We start from the raw sequence: 17325 nt of genomic DNA on the forward strand, positions 1-17325 counted from the left end.
AGTCTTTTCAGCATCTTCGTCGGCGGTGGGGAATCTTTGAGGAAGAGCATCCGCAACTCCATCGGTTGTTGCTTTTAGTTTTCCGGGTATGAGCCGACGAGCCGGTCCAGGACTAGGCCAATGTAGGTAGGGTTGGTGCTGCGCCGAGAGGTAGCGGCCTGGTGACGGCGCACGGGGTGGTCCTTGAGGGCTCCACTGAGTTTCCGCGAGGTAGTCGGCGATATCGCAAGGGCGTTCACATTGATGCGGGCTCGGAGCGTTGACTGCGAACCCTGGTAGTCCTATTTCATGGTATGGGCGCCAGCGGTAGACGTGGGCCGCTGCTTCGCGGTGATAGCTGAATGGACGATGGTCGAGGGCGGACCAAATGTCGGCCTTCCTTGGAATGCTGCGCTGGACAACGGTCGCGTGTGCTGGCACCTGCGGCGGTGGACGACGTAGCTGCGGGGCGTAGAGGGGGACTATGGCTGCGAGCGACGGCGGCGTTTGTCATCATCTGGCTGGGTTAGCGGCGATTGGGGCTGACCCTGAGGGACTCCAACGGATCGCTGCAGTTACTCCTTGACCATATCAGTGACCGAGGTATGCGGAGGTTGCGACGAAGGCAAGATCTTGTGCAGTTCTTCGCGCACAATGGCCCTAATGGTCTCTTAGGGGTCGTCAGAGCCCAGTGCTTAGATGGCGCACTGCGGCGTGAGCGTTTGGCTGTTTCGTTGCCTGGTGCGCATTTCCAGAGTTTTCTTAATATTCGATGCCTTTGTCGGAAACACAACTATAGTCTTCGGCAGGTTGCGGATCACACCAACAAAAACGTGTTGCTTGACACCACTCATAAGGCAGCGAACATTCTTTTCCTTAGACATGTCCATATCGGCGTGGCGAAATGGGCGGGCCTTCTTTTTATGTGCAGGTCGCAATGCTCTCTTTTGAGAACGGCGCACGGTATTCCAGTATCGCCTCATTCATCATTTTGCAGATGACACTCTTGGACGTGTTGAAGAAGTTGCCGCGGAAGAGGTCGCACGTTGTCACGGTGGACTCACGGTTCTCGAACCACGTCCTGGCGGCGCCTTCCAAGCACAAGTAAACATGGCGCAGCTTGTCATACTAGCATACGTTTCCAGCCAGCTATTCGGGTCTTGAAATGACGATCCGCGGTAAGTCTGTGGTTCCCTGGGCTGCTGCAACACGGTTGGATTAGGTGGAACTGGAGCTGTAATCGTGACGGCCGTCGTGGCCTTGAACTTCCTGGTCTACTGGCTAGGAAGTCCGTGCTTGGGGGAAAAGTTTTGAAGGCTGAGGATAGCTCCAATATCCCGGTCGACGTTGGTGGTGTCCCCGGGTTTCGGGCTTGGATTGCGGCTTTGCGGGGGCGTTTGGTACATGAACGCACCAGCACCTCTGCCAGATGTCAGGTTGTAGTGACGGTCAAGAACACAGTAGGAAAACTGTGCATGGCGAAACTAACTTTTATTGGGCGAACTTGTTCCCATAAAAGGAAGTGACAATCAAACGGCAACGAAAGCGGCGAACACAATCGGCGATCATCGGATATCTGATCAGCTGGTGAAGCGCGTCGGCCTTTATGCATGCGTCATTAAAGATATCATAGAAATCGCTGGTGCCCGCGTGTCTTCCAGAAAGCACTACACATTTCGCGTCGCGAATACATGCAAATGAGACTACACAAGGTTCGGTGACGACAGCAACCGGATAGAACCATCGATAACATTCCAGAAACATCCGATACATGCTATGGGGAACCAGCGCTGGCCAGGAGGCGCTACGACATTTTTCATGCGTTACTAAAATATGCTGAAACCGTCCGATAGGGAGGCTACGAAGATGGCACGACATATTTAGCGATAAGAAACGTGCGCCTGTATCAATGTTTGTCTAGCCCGATGCGGCCAGACAAGTTCTGTCCATGGCCATGCGCATTGCGTAGAGCGCATGCGCTGCTACGTCCTAGCACGTCGGTTCCCTGCCGTTTGAGAAGCCGTGAAAAGTGTGACTCAAGACAATAGGTGAATTTGCTGACACGAAATCACTGCGCGTGCTACTGGAAACTGTGTCTACCGCTCGCTAGGCTGTGTGTTACGGCGCTGCTGTCGGCACGCGAAGCTTCAGCGCTGGTTGCCCATTGCCTCCTGCGCTGAGTGATAACATTTATTGGACGGTGAAATGGAGTCACTCGATGAAAGATACACAAGTACGCATGTAAATATAATCACAGGTCCGGGAGGAGTAATGATACAAAGTTAATGCCCTCAATGCTGGTGTGTAGCTCCTTCCACGGGGATGTTCTACCGCATTAGTCTGCCGATCCACAACAAGATTTTCAAGATGGTCCTCCTTTTTTGCTGCTTCTTGTATATGTGTGCAGTGCTCGTGCAGTTCACCTCCCACGCTTCCCAAAGCTTCATTCTTCTTGCTATAGCGACTTGATTCTACAGCGAAGCTGTTTATCGGACGCAGCTGTATGAGAGAAGCGTATGCGTGGTCACACAGGGTGCGAGGAGCTATGGAGGACACCGATAGGCAGCACGGTACGCGTTCGTTTGCCTTTTCGAATGATTTCACTCGCCTGTGATACAGGGGCATGCGGCTTCGTCGCTTGAATTTACTCGAGCAAAAGCGGTAAGCGCAAAGCGAAGACATCGTAGGTGCCGTTGACAGTTTGCTGCAGGCATCCAGTCTGAATTTTTCGTAAAGCTATACATGTGTACACGCCCACTAAGCTTCCAAAAGGGCCGGCAATTTGCAACTGGCTTGCCGAAGTATCGGTCCCAGTATAAAGGGTGCGCTGGTTGCAGTCCTCGTGGCCGCACCAGCATACACGCACGACTGCACAGGCAACAACTGACGCCGCGCTAACGCGCCGAGCAGATACGGAGCAAACGCAATCGTGGGATAGGTTCTAAACGTGACACAGGAAGCATTTCCCAATGTAATTAAAGACATTACAAATATATTTAATTTGGAAAGTATTTTTGTAATGCAAGCTGTTTTATGCAACGCGACACGCTGGTTAATGCATGGCATATGCACTAAGAATACCAAAACATACAGGTCGTAATCGCACGTCGTTGTCTACTTGTTGTAAGCATGGGGAAAAAATAAAAAAATCATTGCCATTTCACTCTGTGAAGGTGCATGACCAGCGAAGTTGTGTATGTGGGCCCTTTAATGGCAATCTGTCCAGGGCCGTACGTCGAACGCCGTACGCACATACAGGTAAGGCGAGGCGCGACCAGTCACTCTTCCACGATGTTGAGCCTCGGAAGATGAGGCACCGGGGGCGGGGGAGCGGGTATACATGCACATGCATTGTTATGGAACGCGGCACAACACGCACCTCATCGCACTCCGAGGGAAAACACTGTTTCGCCGTAGACAAAGCGATCGCCCGTTGGTCGATGTCCCGCAGTGCAGTAACGGTTCTGAGGTCGCTCGAAAACTACAAGAGGTCACACACAACACAGGCCACATGAAAATGGTTCCCCCCCAAACTCCGTCTGAAACCTGGCCGTTGATCCGGTGAAACCTTCCAAGTTTGCGTGATCGGGGCCGCATGGACGGCTCGCATATCTTTCCGCCTCGCGGACTTGGCGGGCAGCACGCTTACGGGACGGCCACCATGGGAGAGCAGAAGGAAAAATGCGGAAGCGCTTGGAACGCCGACAGAGAGAGGGCGGTGCTAACGTAGACATGGCCGGCGCGTGTGAAAGTGTAGTATTCTTTTTATCATCTTAAAAGTTGATACGATTTTGTATTTGGACCTCAGATATTAAACTTATTTTTGCAGTTTGGCTTAGAGCTTACAGCATGTTTCGCCTCCTCTGCGGGTCGGCTGGGTAATGCACAATGAGCGTGATCGGTCCAGGGATGGGGGGAAATTGAATGTCCACCTTAGACTGAAGACTCTCCCAGACTGAAGCAATCCCAGTAATAAAGTAGTTCACTGTAGTGCGTGTGGTGTCTCTTAGCATATTCGTAGGCCTTGAAATCGCAGAACGTTAGATGTCCATGTACTCATCGCTGTATTTGAAATTGTGATGCATCGACATTAGTTCCATAGTGTCATACACAGTATGTTCCGATGCTTTATGTTTACATCGTATGTTTGTTTGCATCGTATGTTTGCTGTTGTAGGTGCAAACAACGTTACGGGAGTAGTTTCCGGCTTGGACCAGGAAACTGCGTTGAATCGGCGCTTGGTTCTGCCATTCTTGAAGCACGTATGTTTATGTGCGTTCGTTTGACAATGTGGTCTTTGCACAAAACCTATGTCGTACGATATTAACTGTTCAACTATTACGATGGTTTCTGATATATCTGGAACGAAATGTCCGTTAGGCGCATCATTTAGCCACAGAACAAATGACAATTACACTTCCACAATGCTGGAACTGTATGCCGTTTGAAGTACTCCTTCACATAGTACTATCCAAACGGAGAGATTTGCTTGTTCATGAATGCCGACGTGACTCTCACTTTGTTGTCAATGAACAGCGTACAGGTTACGGGATTCTCGCTCACCATTCACATTTAGGAGTAATGATCAATTCAGTTATGGGGTTGATCACTTCGCCACGATTGATTTTAAAGTTTTTGCAGTAATTCATGGAGCCCAGTCCAATGAATTTCTGAAGCTGGCAAAATCCGAAAACAATGTCGGTTTGCCTAATTGATGAATCATCGCAAAGACCTTTTGTTTGCGTCTATGCCAGTAGGTAACCCTATTCTTTATGCCATACATGAATGCCAGGTCATGGTGTGCGACATTCTCCATGAGCTCCTTGTCCTGAAGCTTGGCTCTTGTAATGGCTTTCGTTGTCTCACCGCTTCGAAACATCATAGCCATAGCTGAAGCAATTTTGCATCGCGTCACCTTCAACGTCACGTAAAGAACGTGACGAGGTGCTGCGCCTCTTCGATCTCTACGTGAGCATTCATTGTATGCCATTGTCACAGTAGTCAGTTTGGCTTCATTGATCTTACCAGCTGGGCTTGTGCGAGATACGTTCGCGAGAATGCGAGCTCCTCAGCATCTCCATCAAAGGTAGTATTTATTAGTTGCATTCCTTCTCCGGGCGCATTCCTTCAAGAGCGGTTGCTATGCTGAATCTCACACCGTGCTCTGTTCCTTTGCCTTCAATTTCGGAATTTCGTACCCAGATTACTTTAATTCCCTTGACATTACTTTTGTCCCAGTCAAACGGATCCTCTAGTGTTTAAATCTAGTAGATGTGGTCGCTGCCAGCTTGCTTATGTTGCCAGACGTCTCATGGTGCCGCAGACACCATCGCATGCAGTTCTGCTATGTGAAGTGGCGAAAAGATTCCATTCTGCCGATAGATCATGTTCCTCCTCGTGGTAGCAAAGATTGAAACAGCTATTTTTGTTCTGATATACTGCTGAATCTTAATTGGATACATAATGAATTTTTATTGCGATAGCAATAAGCACGCTCCAAGCGCATTTCCGGCGTCGGCGTCGCTGTGAGGTTCCATATTAATGTATAAAGAAGATAACACCATCGCCGCGCGCACAACTCTGTATGTGCGAGTAAACGCATGCGAGGGGAGCCGACGATCAGTGCGCTGCTCAACCTAACCCGCGAAAGAGACATGAAAGGGGGAGCAAGCGCGTCGTCTTCCGATAGAGGGACCTTAGTCTTCCGATGTGCGTGAATGACCGTGGTTGAGGAGAGAGATGGGGGCTCGGCGTTCTACTCGAGCTGCAACTGAGCATGTGGCGCCTGCCCGCGGCCCTATCTTGAGATGGATCTGCGTTGGGGGGCACAGTCGAGGTCGCCGGCGGCTCGTAATTTTGTGCGTGCTGTATATTCTCGGCGTCCACTTTCCCTTGAAATGATAAACACCACGAATGTCAATTCGCTCGCTGCTGCTGCCGCGTATCCTCATGCCAGCGTGTTGACGGCGTTTCTGCAGTCATCGAGTGGGAGGTGTTCATGTTTGCCCATGCGCGCGTGACGCCATGCTTGTGAATTTAGTTAGGGTACCTATGTTTACAAGTATATACGGCCAATAAATTTACTATCGTTACTTCGTATAGATGTCCAAATATTTTTAGCGCAATCGATACTTCGCCTTTCAGGCGAAACTGCGGTTTTTTTTTTACTTCACGCAGATCTTGCTTTACTTCTTGGTGCAATGCACTCTGTAGTGTGTACTGCGACTGTATCATTTTGCAAAAACAGTCAGAAACAACAGCGACACACCACGCAGGTGTCTCGCTGTCGCGTGCCTCTCCTGAGTTGCTTTGCTGATTCCGAAAATAGAGGTCCATGGAGTCTATTGCGGCGTGTGTACGTGTTAACGCATCGTTACGATTGTGGTGCGTCCTGAAGTATAAAACTAGTTTTCCGTGAAGTCTAACATGATGATCACGCAAGGTTAACGCTTTGTTTTTCGATTTGACTCTGCTGCCAACATGCCTTCTAAAGCATCTTTTTCTGCTGCAGCAGCACCAGAATTAGGCTCACTTTCACTACCTCCGCGCAAAGTGTCCTGATCTTTCCCGGTAGCACCAAGTTCCCCATTTCTTTAGCACTTTATAACTGCCGCTTGCAAGCTTCACAAATTCTTTTTCCTAAAACTGGCCTGGGCATCGACAACGGCCAGTCTGATGACTTTCGACCCCCGCCATTGTTTCGCGTGTCTGAAAGATGGGTCCAAGCACAAGTTGGAAGTTATTTTAAAAGTGCTCCAAAACGCAGTGCAAGACATGCACATTTTAAATGTCTCCATTCCCGGCAGGAATCACAACATACTGAATCCGCCTTGCCAATAAGTTTTTTGCATGCGGGACAGAACCATACCGGTTTTCTCTTCTTCATTTCTACTAATGCCATTACTCAGAGCCAGGCATCATCATCAAAGTATGGTTTATCTCTGCCAAACTGCAGGCATCATCTAAAATTGCCGAGGACACCTTTTTTGGCAATACTTCCACCATGTGTTCAGAAATCTTGGTGCCATTCATTGCAGCTTCCAAATTGCAACTGTCCACAAGCCATCCAAGCATGACTTTCGCACGATCAGCAGGTGCCTTCTTAGTAAATGAAACTGGGCGTGTGCACCTTCGTTTTGTGGGAAGACCGAAAACGGTCTGCCCCCTTCCTTTTGGCCTTCCACAGTGCTTCATTGTAGTTGGCAACTTGATATGGCCAAGGTGGTCCACAGAACCTAGAATCATACAACAGTTCATCAACATCAATAAAAAGCTTCACAACAGTATGTATTTCACAAACAAAATGTATTTTCCTTTGATTCCCTATTATAGCTTTGTATTTACACTGTATCCACCCCCTCTGTAATGCCCTCTGGGTCCTGAGAGCATAAACTAATAAATTAAAACAAAATTAGGTGCAAGATAAGACAGAACTGGAATCTCTTCAGAAAAACCATGGAAATGCATCACTGAAAACAAATGCAATGCAGCTTACCACTTGTACTGCATGCTTGTTGTAATGTTTCTGCAGGCGCTCCTTCCAGAGCGGGTAGTGACATGGGCGCTTTTGTTCCTTTGCTGGATGCTGGCATGTCCATGGGCTGGCCTGCCATAAAAAATGTACAGTTGATTTTCACAAGTGGAATGCGTGTCGCCACATAAAATATGAAACTAATGCCGAGGCATAAACTGCAATGCAGCTTACCACTTGCACTGCATTCTTGCTCTAATGTTGCTGCAGGCGCTCCTTCCAGAGTGGGTAGTGACACGGGCGCTTTTGTTCCTTTGTTGGATGCTGGCATGTCCATGGGCTGGCCTGCCATAAAAATGTACAGTTCATTTTCACAGGTGCAATGTGTGTCGCCACATAATATATGAAACTAGTGCTGAGGCATAAATGCTAGAAACAAAACACTCACTTGTACTGTCTATGACTTGCATGACATCGTCTGAACCGTCATGTGCTGCTATTTCAACAAGGCACACCTCTTTTCTTTCTTCGATGCTTGTCTTCAATGCCTTCAACAGTTCTACTGTTTGTTGATACTTTCGCATTGGCAGTTCCGCAACAAGTGTCGCAATATTTAGGAGAATTGTCATAGCTTGTCTATGCTTCTGACACTCTGACATGACCTTTCTTGTAGCTATATGAGAGACCACGTTAGCGTGGCTTGCAACAGTTGGATCTGTGCCAAAGAGTCGACAAGACTGACTATAAAAGCTTCTTGTCCATCTTGTTGCTGTTGAGTTGTCGAAGAACATTGGTAGACCAAGCTCCTTACGGTAAAAGAATGTGTGTCTACATGGCAGGCGCATTGCTTTGGACAGACTACATGAGCAGCTTTCCTCAGACACTTCAAGATGAGCATACTGTTCTAAGGAATCCATTTCATTTGCCTTTTTCAGTTCCTTGGAGGCTATAGCAAATGCATATGGTGTCAAGATGTTGCAGTATTCTTTTTCACAACTTGTTAAGTTTCTCACCACTGGGGCCTTCAGCAAGGCTTCCATTGCTCTTTGATCCAGTTCAAGACGCAGACTGTTCACAAGAGTAAGCAGGTCAGAAAACATCTCGCGGAGAGGCGCATACCGCTTGACAACTTGCATTATCTTCTGATTGATGGCTTCAACACGATTATTTGTGGAATTTCCAAAGGTTGTGGCTTCATGTTTCAAACCTTCCACCCATTCATTGCGTATCGGGTGCCAATTTTTGTCGAAATATTGAAGAACCTTGGCACAACCAGTGTTCTGCAAGCTTTTATAGGTCTCTTGGTATTCTTCAGTTTGAGAGTCGCACAACTTCTGCAATAATTCCAGAATGTGCATCCTCATCTGACTAGTGACAGACATCTTCTCTATGGTCACTTCCCTTTTAAATGTTCGCAGGACATGAAATAAGCATATAGTGCTCACTGCGCAGGGAAACACATTCTTCAAGGTCTTTCTTTCTACAAAATCTTTGTCAGTCATAATAACTTTAGTGTCCGTGGTTGGCCTGTTGTTCACATTAAACCTTGAAAACAATGTTTGTAATGTTGCCTCGTCCTCACCTGCACACAATATCAATGCCACTATTTCACTCTCACCATTGGAATCCTCCACAACGACAACATACAATGGCATCCGTTTATCATTAGTCTTGTGAATGGCATCAACAAAAACAATCTCTCGAAAGTTCTCATATGCCTTTTTCATGTCACTATCTTGGTAGAAAAGGCCAATCAGCACATCATCACTATCTACAAGCATGTCCATAATGCCGCCAGATTCCTGCACACGGGAGGCAATGAAGTCGAGCGTTGAGCCTTTCACTTTCTCCGCCTGTATCTTTGTTGTTAAATTGTGAAGGTCACGCAGTATTCTCTTCCCACCATTGAAGAAGTGCCCTTGTATGCATTTCTTATTAGCTTTGAGTGCAAGAAGTTTCTTCGCTTCTCCCGTTTCCTCTTCGTTGAGTCTTCTTTGGCGTGGCAGGTGCTGGAAACATTTCTGCAAGGAAGAAGAACGAATTCAGGAGCTCATCTACTGCTGCATGTATTCACATTTTTTGTATGAAAGAATTGACCGAGGGCCTTAGCGTTCTTGTTAGACGCAACCATATGAAGCCAACACATATCAAGGAAAGCATAGCGGGTAGTATTTGTAGTTTTCAATTAAAGTACAGTTATAGGATAAAGGGAAACTAATTTGTTGATTGAATGGCAGTGTAAAAGACATACCTCACTCAACGTGTGAGTGTGTTGGTCAACAACTTCAATTACTTCCAAGCATTTCCCATCTTTGTGGCAAGGAAGGAAATGTGGGCCGGGCAGTTGATCTTGTATGTCCTGTATAAAATAGATACATAGGAGCAGTGAAGTTACATTCCTCCTGCCACATGGATTCACGGCTTTCCACGTGGTGTACGCCATTCCTGCACTATGCTATACCCTCCCAACGCCATTATTTCACGATTCGTAAAACGTCAATAAAGTGAATTTAACATGCGGAGGAGTCAATAACTTACGTTTGTTTAGGACGAGCACCTGTTGACCTGGATTTGTGCGTTCTTCCGCCGTGCTTGCAGCTGTACGTCAAACTGTAGTAGGTCAGGTTCTCGTCAATGGGGCGTGTGATGCCTTTCTTTCTTGCAGCGTGAACGGTTCGCGACTTACTAATCCAAAATTCGGCGTAAACCGTGCGCTCATAGTCGGCTATTGCCGATCGGAGTTCCTCAAACGAGGAGAACGTTCCTCCCACTTTCATGGCATACAACGCACAGCACAACGACGTGCTGACTTCCGAAGCAGGCACTAGACAGCGCACATCCCAATCGTTCAATGTTCGTTAGCGCAACCGACCGACAGGGGGAACTACGCACTACCCGACAAAATAAAGCTAACGTGTATTTTGTGGTCTGGTCCACAGAATAAAGTGAGAGTTTATCCTGTGGTCTGGTCCACAGAATAGGCACTGCGGCTCCAAAAACACTTCTTCCCTTTTGGCTTCAGCCGCGGAGCAGTCTGGCGTGGCGGGTCCTTCAAGAACCGCGCTGCGGGGTGCACGGGGCCCTGCGGCGACAAAACAGTGGTTGTCTCCTCTGCCAGCTCCATCGCATCGGTAGCGTTCCTGTGTGCAGCCGGACTGCTGGCAGACGGCGCTGCGAAGGACGCGCCGCCATCGGGAGCAGACGGCGCTTCGGGCGTGGTGCCAGGCGCGTCCTCGTTCGGAGGAGGCGCGAAGGAGGTGGCTGTCGCCCTTACCTGAAGGGCTTGCTCCATGGGGTCGCTGGCTGCCGCGTACTGCTCCGAGCTAGGGGCAGCCTACTCGTCGTCGCTCTCTGTTATCGCGAGCGCGTTTTCTGGAACTGGACAGGTCCATGTCCTCGCCGTCAGAGAAAGGGAGCGCGATTGAACCATGGTGCTCCTCATGTGTTGGGAACCGTCCTCGAGGGGCTCCGAGGGTTCCTCGGGGGCTGCCGGCTTCGAGGCGTCTCCTGGTGTATCCGCAGGCTGGGGGGGGGGGGGGGGAGGACCACAGCCAGATCGACGGAGGTGGCCCGGTGACTGAGCCACTCACCCAGCATGCGAGTGGCATGGAGTTCCAGGTCCTCCCTTGCCCGGAGTTCGTCGAGGGACGCGGGGCCGCGTGTGACCAGGCTCAAACTGGCGTGGCGACGGTGGCGAACGCGCGGCGGGCGCTCTCCGGGCGAGGCGAAAACCATCTTGTGCTGCGAGAGCCTCTTCTCGCGCACGGGTAGAAGGCCAAGGAACAGCGGAAAAAAGCGTTGATCGTCCGAGTCGAAAGACAGCAAGCTATGCGCGAGCCCGTCGGGACGAGCTCTCCAAACGTCAACAGCGAGCAGGTAGACAAAGACGCATTCGCATCGAAGAATCCGTCTCCTCCGCGTGCTTAGTCCGGCCCGCCCGCGTAGCCGGCCAGTGAGGAAGTGAAGCCGGGCGCGACTGCAGCGCCACGAAGGCGCGGGCGGGTGGCGGTTCCGCGCAACGGCGCCGAGTTTTAAAACTCAAGCTAGTCAAGTAACGTTGGGTCCGGGTGCCGAGCCGAGCGGCATTCTGCTTAACACGGCCTGTATTTCGCCTCGCGAAAATGGCCTCTCCTTCTCCGCCGTGGCGTACGGCCGACCGACTGCCGCGCCGATCTCGGAAGGTTCGGGCTCGTCCGTCTCGGGCCTGTCGCGAGCGAAGAGGTGTTGCAGTAATAGCGAGGCCGACTCGAGGACGCTCTCCGTCTGGCCGCCGTCCTGTCTCATCAGCGGAGGGAGCATTACCCGCGATCGAGCGGCCCCGAACGCCAGGCGGAAGGGGGCTTGGAACAGGGACCGCCGGCTGCACTTACTGCAAAGTGCCCTGTCCGCCTCCTCCTTGGCGCGCGCCACGTCCCGCCGGTATGCCGCGAGCGCTCTGCTGTAGTCGCTGCGGAAAATGGCTCGTAGCTCGTCGCAGCGGCATCTTTGAAAGCGGCGCCGCATCGCGTTCACCGCCTTGCGCCGGCTGGCCACTTCGGGCGTTTTCAGACTGCTCCTTTTTCGGGGACGCGAAGTGGTTCCTCACCGCTGTTCAGGCTACTTTTGACGCTAGGCGCTTGCGCTTCACCGATCGCATCAGAGGCTGACTCTCGACAGCCTCGAGTCGGGCGTCCATTTTGCTCAGTCTTTCATTAATTTGGGAAATTGCGGCCAAAATGGCCGTCAGCTCTCCTTCTCGCGGGATCTGTGCCGTTGCCGTGGTCGCGGTCTCTGCGGTCGTCGCTTCCTCTCCGCTCGCGGGGCTCATTTCGGCGTCCATCGCCTCTTGATTACTTGATGCACGTTGCGTAACCCCAGCCTCTCCCGCCACCCGCCCTAGGCGGGGCGAAGGGGGGTCCCTCCGCGACAACCTGCGCAAGCCTGCGGCGTTGTTTGCCGCCGTGATATTGTTTTGGGGGCTAGCATTTGCCGAACTGCCGTTATTCGCCAACGCTTCGATCTGATTCATAAGCGCCCGTATTTGGGCGTTCTGCTCCTGAATCTGCGCGTTTTGGCGCTCTACGATCCTCTTAAGTTCTAACACATCGCTACTGTCCTTTTGCGGATTCGCTTGCGAGTTAATGGGTTGAGAGGGGCTGAGCGGTGGGAACTCGGTGTCGCTGGTTCGAGCGATGGGAGACCTGTTGGTCCAGCCCACCTTTTTCTCGGCGATCCCTCGGCGTCCAGTTGACTCGCTTAGGGACCTTGAACTGGCCCTGGATCTCGAACTAGTCCGGGAGCGCGAGTGGCGGTTGCCGCCGCCGTTGCTGCCACCGGATGGTGTCTTCGAGCGGGAGCGACTCCGGCGGCCGTTTCTGCCGCCACTGTTGTTGCTGCTGCGGTCTGGCGTGTGTGACCGGCCCCGTTGTTTGGAGGCGCTACGGCGGGGTCCGCCTGCAGGACCTCTCTTGTCTCGGTTTCTTCTCCCGGCGTTTTCTTCCTCTGCTCGGCGCCGTTCCCAGCGTCGCCGGCGGACGACGTAGGGCGTCTTGAAGCGGGCTTCAAGTGTCGGGTCAGGTGTTTGCCTCCGCACAGGCCACACTTCGGGACACATCTGTAGTCATCGGCGGGGTTGGAGATTCCGCACCCTCGGCAGATCGTGTTCGAAGGATCCGGGCACACGTCCATTCTGTGGCCCACTCTTCCGCACGTATAGCATACGTCGATTTGTTTTCTGTGCAATGTGCACTCCGTGAGAAGATTACCGTAGCTCGCGTAATTGGGTACTGTGTGCCCTTCGAAAGCAATGACCACTGATCGAGTCTTACCGATTTGGTTTGCCTGTAGGGCCGTTGGGTTATGCTTGTGCACAACATTGTCCTGAATCTCCTGGGCCGTATCCTCGATCGGGATGCCCCATATGACGCCTTTCACCGTGCCGTGGGGGGCCGTTTCGTAGGTACTTATTTCGTGCGCCGTGCCGCGTATGTCGATCCATCCTACTGCAGCGTATCGGTCGGCGTGCTCTCCCTTGGAGGTGCTCACCACTACGATATTTTGCTGTAGGCTGGGGCACACGACGTCTTCAGTTGCTTCATTGGCGGGGATCTGTGCCACCGCCGCAATTGCACGACTTAGTTCAACACGAGTCACGTCACTCACGTGGAGCCCGCCTCGCGGTCGTAACACGATTTTTATGTCGCCGCGCGACAAGTTTGGCATGCGCGCGCCTTTCAACAATTTGCCTTTGTTTATGCGTTTCGCCCTTGAGTGACGTTTATCGCTGCCAGTGGCGCCACCGCCTAGGTTGTTGACATCAGCCGTGGCCTTGGCGCCATCTTGGCTCGTTTGAAGTACGGGATTTAGGCCTATCTTGCCCATGCCTTTGTGCCTGACTCTCTCACCGGCAGTTTTCCAGCCTTGCGATCTTGTGCACTGGTCCGGCGAAATTTCCATGCCGTCCACCTCTACACGCATAGCGGTAATCATCTTAGGTCAGTGCTTACTTGCGTAATCACCGATGGTTCGATGTTCCGCTGGCGGCTTCACCGAGGCTCGGGCAGGGCCCACCAATTCACCGGCCAAGGCCGAAGTCGACGTTCGGCCCAGCGGCGGACGCCCCTCTCGGCACACAAAAGTCCTAAATTCGGAAAAAGCGGTCCCCTACCTCGGAATTTGGGTTCCCGGTGGTCCACACAACATCATGCATCCGGTCGATGCACTTTCATTAGGGTGCGACTCAAAAATGCGGCCGTTCAAAGAAAAAATTACCGACGATTACGTTACTTCCTAATGCGAAATTTGAGCGCAGCAAATAAGCTGTTTCACCTTTTCGATAGATTGAGGCAAAGAAATCGAGCAACACATGTATGCGCTATCACAGAATTTTTTTTTATTTTTCACACGTAGTCCTTTAACAAAGACTCCACTAACAGTTCTTGACAGTCATGAAGGAAGCTTTGTGGTCGGAGAAATAGGCTGATATATGTTCGACTTGGTACACCAATGCTTGATTCTCAAAGACGAGATCTATACAAGTGCCTCGCGAGGTTGTCACAGCCGTGGGACGCGTTACGAGCGAGAGGAACGGGATGTTCTCCCGCATTCTCCCACAACCCGAGACTCGCAGGAAGAGGGGGGAGGGGGGCGGCGTGTACACCCAGCGGCAAACGATGGGGGCAGAAGCGCGCGCAGCAAGCGGACAACACGATAAAGGGAGGAGGGAAGAGATAGCAGCGACTGACTGATGCCGCTGACGCCGATAGTGACTCAACCCCTATCCGCCACACAAGAACAGGGGGGGGGGACCCTTTCGTCCTCTTTCTGCATGGCGGCGACGGTGTTCTATGCAGTCACGTTATCTTGAATCTCTAGCGGCGTCAGCGGCATCCAGCGGTATCAGTCGGTCGCTGCTAGCGCTGGGGGGATGAAAGGGGGGCGGAGCTGGTTACGAGGCCGACGACAACGCCGACGCGAAACCCAGGAACGGACGCCAAAGAGCTGCGCTCTAAAAACACGAAACCCAGGTGAGATGCGTCCGCTCGCTCCCTTCGTCGTCTGCTTCCTCCTGGCGCAGCATAGCTTAAGCTGGTTTTGCGCCATTAAACCCCATTTAACTAACTATTTCGATGTATGTTAAAGTGGGGCAAAGAGAAAGGAAAAAATACAAATATTAAATAAATAAAAATAAAGATAATAATGTAGTGATGAAAAGAACTGAACCCGTCCCGTGCCACTAAGTATAACGGGATTAAAAATAAATAAAGAAAGAATAAAGGAATGAAAGAAAAAAATTAAGAAAAAAAAGAGAGGTGAAAGGGGGTAGAGCTACTATCCGCCTGGCCACGACCAAGGGAACGGACAAGGAATTCAGGGGCATTTATTGAATATCATTTGATTGATGTTTTCCTGTAATTTGTTTCTGGATAATTGATTGGCTTACCCGCCATGGTTGCTCAGTGGCTATGGTGTTGGGCTGCTGAGCACGAGGTCGCGGGATCGAATCCTGGCCACGGCGGCCGCATTTCGATGGGGGCGAAATGCGAAAACACCCGTGTGCTTAGATTTAGGTGCACGTTAAAGAACCCCAGGTGGTCCAAATTTCCGGAGTCCTCCACTACGGCGTGCCTCATAATCAGAAAGTGGTTTTGGCACGTAAAACCCCAAATATTATTATTATTGATTGTCTTGTCTTCTGGTTTCGTGCTTTCTTGTCTTGTTAGGGCTTGATTCTTCAATACAGATGGCGTCATTCTTGTATGCTTCTTGGTTTTCCCTGTCTACCTGCAAAACGCTTGACAACATATTTAAGTAGGAGGCAAGTGATAGATTTCTTTTCAAGTTTTAATTGTCCCGTCTTTCCTTTTAGACGGTGTGAAATTCTTTGTGTAAAAGGGTAAAACTGTTAAAAGTGTAGAAACGTTATGTAATGAGTCGGTCGGGGAAGACTCCAGTAGTAGTAGTAATGTATTTTAAATAGTTTTACTACTTTGTGTTTCACTTTTGAGTACCTCTAAATTGTGTATATAAATATGAGTAAAGTTACACGTGTTTTTTTCCCTTTTGCTCCCAGTTTTGATTTTAGTTATTTTGGTTATTGAGAATTGTATTTTTCAACAGATCTTTTCATATGCATATACATCTGTGTATATATATTTATGTATATATACACATAAGTACATGCATATATATAGTGGGTGAATTATCTCAAGGTTTGAAAGACTTTTTAGTTGGATTTAATTTCCTTATGATATATGTATAGATAATTTGAGTGAATAGTAGTTTCAATTGCTAATTAAGTAGATAACCAGGGTGAGATATTCTTTTTTATGAATATATCACTTGGTGAAACTGCCAGCATTTTCAAATACTAGGTCTTATTGCCTATGCTGTGCATGTCATAATTTTTTATATTTTTTTGTACTGGAACGGTCTGGGGTGTTCTTTTCTATTGTGGATTTTAGTAACACGAGATTTGTGGAAGTAGCCTTCCACATTGTTATTACTGATTTCCTCTTTTTTTTGTGGTGGCGGAATCACTTATTGTGAACATGCCCTAATTGATTTGTAGATAACATTGTGTATTTGAAATATGACATTTTACAAGTATCCGGCGAAATCACTTCTGTGAACCTGCCGGTTTCCGAATATGTGAGGGGTGCTTGCCCATGGTGAAGTTATGAAGTCGTCGACTTCGTCAACCGAAGAATGCATGAATACGCATAATAGACTTCCGACGAAATCACCTTCGGTGAACATGCCGGGTAGTTCCGTTGAGTAAAAGGTTCCTCTTTTTTTTTGCTTTTTGAGGGCGAAATCACCTAAAGCGAACATGCCCCGTTGGACTTTTCTTCTGCTTGGGGGAGGGGGGGTGGCGGAAATTACGCGAGCTGAAAAACAAATGCATGATTGCCCATGATGAATTCCGACGGGATCACCTTCGATGAACATGCCGTGTAGTTTAATTGAGTAAGAGGTTCCTCTGTTGTTTTTTTCTTTTGAGGGCTAAAGCACCTAGGCGAACATACCCAGTTCCTTTTTTTTTGGCGAAACCACACGACGTGAACATTCCGATTTATATATTTAGGGCCATTGAACCGATTTTCCTTTTCCAGCGGAATCACGTTCCATGAAGCTGCTGAACTTGTGGTTTTCAGCTTTTATTCACCTTAGCATTTAGCCAAAAATGATTGTTCGCATCAATTTCCTTATTAAGGAGAGATCTCTGAGGTTGTTTACTGGTTGGTCTCCCGACGGAATCATCTAATATGAACATACCGGGAAGAAAAGTTGTTATAGCATTGTCGACCTTTTTTTTTGCGGAATCACATAGTGTGAACATGCCACTTCTTGCCATTTTTTTGCGGTTAATGGTACAATGAGTATTTTTAAAATGT

The 17325-nt window shown here is 49.7% G+C and overlaps 1 pseudogene; it reads right to left on the reverse strand.

Annotated features, from left to right (window-relative positions):
- Positions 1–8988: 8988 nt before the first annotated feature.
- On the reverse strand, positions 8989–10227 carry LOC139050808 (uncharacterized; annotated as a pseudogene).
- Between the last annotated feature and the right edge of the window lie 7098 nt (positions 10228–17325).

The sequence above is a fragment of the Dermacentor albipictus genome, chromosome 10 (assembly GCF_038994185.2).
Source record: "Dermacentor albipictus isolate Rhodes 1998 colony chromosome 10, USDA_Dalb.pri_finalv2, whole genome shotgun sequence".
Classification (NCBI taxonomy): domain Eukaryota; kingdom Metazoa; phylum Arthropoda; class Arachnida; order Ixodida; family Ixodidae; genus Dermacentor; species Dermacentor albipictus.